Source organism: Cricetulus griseus, chromosome 4 (assembly GCF_003668045.3).
Source record: "Cricetulus griseus strain 17A/GY chromosome 4, alternate assembly CriGri-PICRH-1.0, whole genome shotgun sequence".
Classification (NCBI taxonomy): Eukaryota; Metazoa; Chordata; class Mammalia; order Rodentia; family Cricetidae; genus Cricetulus; species Cricetulus griseus.
The window spans coordinates 63,074,570-63,078,832 of record NC_048597.1 but is presented as its reverse complement, the minus strand read 5'-3'; the positions used below and the strand labels follow the sequence as shown (position 1 = coordinate 63,078,832).

The 4,263-nt window shown below is 38.7% G+C and overlaps 1 pseudogene; it reads left to right on the top strand.

Moving 5' to 3' along the window:
* Positions 1–1,754: 1,754 nt before the first annotated feature.
* On the top strand, positions 1,755–2,292 carry LOC100752672 (annotated as a pseudogene).
* The last annotated feature ends 1,971 nt before the right edge of the window (positions 2,293–4,263 follow it).

The window sequence follows — 4,263 nt, the reverse complement described above, 5'->3', positions numbered from 1 at the left end:
ATTAGGAATATAAAGCATTTTTTTAAATTGATTAAAAACATTCAATAGAAGTAAAAGCTGACTTTCTACCTAACAGTTGAAGAAAATCTGACAAAATTACAGACTTGAAGCAGAGATTTGAAGAAATTAAGGCCACTTCTGTGATTAGGGCTTCATTAACTGTTGGTAATTATAGTCTATTATATGCTAGATCAATTAAAGACTTCCATAGTTTTCATGGGCATATAAATTGGTGCGATGGTTTAGAAATTGGGCAGACAACAGATTCAAAGATCTTTAAAATGGTCATATCCTTTGGCCTAGTATTTTCACATCTTAAAATCTGCTAGAGAATCTTATCAAAGGTATAGGCAAATATTTATATGTAAGAAAGTTCACTGAACATTTTGTTTTTATTTGTTGAACTGTGTGAATTGCGCTTGAACTTTACCATAGTGATAAGGAAGACTTTTCAACTTTCCATCTACAGCACACAGTTAGTTTCCAAACTATGTAGGCACTAAGTTGTGCTCTACTTTTCTCAGCAAGAGAAAGGAAATGCACGCAACAATCATATTACTTGTCTTTAAAATAGCAAAGAAAACTGTCCACAGAGCACAGGACACACATATACATCTGTGTGTCAGTGTGTAATGCAGATAATGTTTTTGCACACAAACATAAATATACATAAAAGGTTTTGCAGGATTGTGAGCTGTACTCCCAAGGAATGCATGATAGATCCTGTCATTGAGGAGGATTTTTCCTGAAATAACAGCAACAATGATAACAAAAATAGCTACTAATGAGGGGTGGAACTGACAAACATTGGTATAAATGTATAATAGGACTTTTCATCTAATAGGTTTATGAGCAAAAGCGGTAAGAGTATTTCACTAGTGTGTCCAGTAGGTGCTACATTTTACAACTTAAAGCACATTTCATGTGTTGCTTTTATAGTAAGATAATATCATATGTGTGCAAAACTATCATCATGAAAATGTCTGCCTTTCAACATACACTTAAATGGTCTAATATTTTATTATAAGTTAATAAGCAGATAAGAATTAATTATAAGAAAATATCCAAAAAAATATCTCATATCTTTGATATATATTACCCTAGGGTGGGCTGGAGAGATGGCTCAGTGGTTATAAGCATTTATTGCTCTTGCAGAGGACCCTGGTTTAGATCCCAGAATCCACATGGTGGCTTGTATCCATCCATATTTCCAGTTCCAGAAGATGCAAAGCCTTCTTCTTCCCTCCATGGACCCCAGGCACACATATAGTGCATGGGTATATAAGCAGGCAAAATATTCACATTCATAAAATAAAATAATCTAAAATATTATCAGAGAAAATTTTTTTAGATTTACACAATGATATCTACCAAAAAAAAAAAGACTCACTGGGAACAGTCCTTAGGTATGACTCGAGAAGAACTCATAGTATCATTGCTGCACCAAATAAGTTAATTGAGGATATCATTTCATCTTGAGGTCACCCAATAAAACTTAAAATAATTCTGTTATACTGGCATGGTAGGCATCCATCTCATTTTCTCTGCAACAAAATTGATAGAAAGGGATTTATGGATCATCAGATATGATTTCTGAGTCCCATGTAGCCTCATAGCCCATCTCTGCCTGACCACATCAAATTCTCCTGCGTTTTCATTTAGATTCTACATTTGGTCAGAAACTCCAGAGAGTTGCAGTGTGGGCACTTATTAAAAATAATCATTTTTGCTATGCTGATATTGCTCCTACCAACATGGTGAATGTTCCTAAGACCTGCCAGACGTTCTGCGAGAAATGTAGCAAGCACCCGCCCCATGAAGTGACACAGTACAAGAAGGGCAAGGACTCTTTGTATGCCCAGGGAAAGTGGCGTTATGACCGGAAACAGAGTGGCTATGGTAGGCAAACTAAGCCTATTTTTGGAAAAAAGACTAAAAACCACAAAGAAGATTGTGCTGAGGCTTGAGTGTGTTGAGCCCAACTGCCAATCTAAGAGGATGCTGGCTATTAAGAGATTCAAGCATTTTGAACTGGGAAGCGATAAGAAGAGAAAGGGCCAAGTGACCCAGTTCTAGGCTGATCTTGTTATGAAGACAATAAAATCACAATAAAAGAAACTCAAAACAATAAAAAAAACAAAAAAAATCATGTTTTGAAGCTCAGCGAACTTTTTTTAAAGTGGAAGAACCTTGCAAAACATCGAGAATGATTCAGTTTTCAGGTACGTTGCATAATACTGTCTTTTGTGCAATCTTGTGCTTGAACACTTGCGTCCAGCCATTTTCCTTCGTTTCCCCCGCCCCCAGGAGAACACAGACTATGAACCAGAAGAAGCTGATGATGGGAATCAGAACACTGACTGATGATGTGACACATTCAATAATAGATAGAAGAATCCCCGCTGCACCAATGCATGCTGCATTTATAGAAATTCAAATCGCCAATAGCTGTGGAGACATTTTGGAAACAGATGGCTTCTTTGCCTTTTGGCCAAGATCAAGTGGAGAATGCTTTGGGAGACATCACAAAATAAAGGGATATTTATAAGATTAGTGGAACTTAAACTGGTTTTCCAGTAATAGCAGAACCCGAGGATCTTTTGGAAATATTTGATACATACATACTAATATTTTTTAATACTACCCCAAAAAATTCAAATGTGTAACCAAGTTCAGGAACCAGGAGATTAGGCAAATCCCTGTGTTTCCACCTTGGAAAAGATTTGGTTTCAGTAGAAATGACGAGGGCCTGATAAATCCCTGCTGTAAAGCCAATTCACTAGATATTCTGTGATCAACCCCACTCTCACCATAAATCAGTCATGGTTTATGATAGGCTAAGCAAAGCTGCCAAGAAGACCATTTTCCTATTATCCTCCGACATGATTTCTCCTGTGTAGCAACTGGCCTTCACTTAAGGAAGTTGGCAACCAAATTAGGGGAGTCTCAGGAAAACAGCTGCCATACTGTACCTTGCCTTGGGGAAAGATCAACCCTTCATTTCTGGGAATAGTTAGTCATCAGACATGTCATCAGCCTTAGCAAGCACTTAGTTCCTTTTCCCTTGAGGTGAGGCTGACTCACTTTTCCAGAATGACAGCCATAGATGGTAGAGCGACTAGATATGTTACCAATGCAAGGATAGCTTATCTCACTAATTTATTCAACATACATGCCTCTGGGTACCATTAGTCCAGAAAAACCATTAAACCATTTATAAGCAAGTCTAGATAGTGCCTTTTGCCTCATCAAAGATTCATTTTGCTATAAATGTAAACTCTTATTTCTGATAACAAGCAGGACTAGCCAAGAAGTGGCATGTGGGGCTAGGGGACTGACTCAGGAGGTAAGGCTCCAGCTGCAGAACGGTAGGACCCATGTTCGGAACCCCAGCATCCACATAAAAATCTAAGAGATGGCAGTGTGGTCCTGGAATTCCAGGACTGATGGTTAAGACAGCAAGATGAGACATTTGGTCAGCTCTAGGGTCGGTAAGAGACTGTGTCTCAAAAGATAAGGCAAGAAGGTGAGGAATGATAGAGGAATATGACTGTATCAGACTCAGACCTCTGAAGGCAGCTTGCTCACATATCCATGCACACACATAGAGGGCACACACACAAATAGAGGAAGAAAAATGGCAGAAAGAGGTGGGGATGTCATGTGGCTGAAGAGGCTTTAGAACCAAAATGACTCTCTAAGGCGCTTCATTCCAATCAGCCTTCTGACGTCTTTGATTGATTCTCAAGCCCTTCCTCACCTTCCTCACGACCTACACCATAAGGTTGACCCTGTTGACTTCCTTCCCTCATTATTCTGGTGCAATGTGACTCTTTGGAATTGTCTTTAGCACATCACTGCAGCTCCCAGCCCACCGCTAATTCTCACTGGAACTTCATAGCATGGATGCATTGTTTTGCTCATTTTCCTTCTAATTTAATCCAACCCCATGAACATGAAAAGATATACTTGCATGTCACCTTTCTCCAGCAATATGACTGTCAGTTGCTGGTGTGCTGGCTTCTCCTTAATTAACTTGTAAAAGTACACTAATAACTTCACTCTGGAAGTTACTGCAAGATATTAAAGTGGAGGAGCAGCTTCTAAACCAGTGGTTCTCTTCCTGTGGGTCACAACCATCAAATGATCCTTTCACAAGGGTTGCTTATCAGATATCCTGCGTATCAGATATTTATATTACAATTCATGACAGTAACAAAACTACAGTTATGAGGTAGAGATGAAAATAATTTTATGACTGGG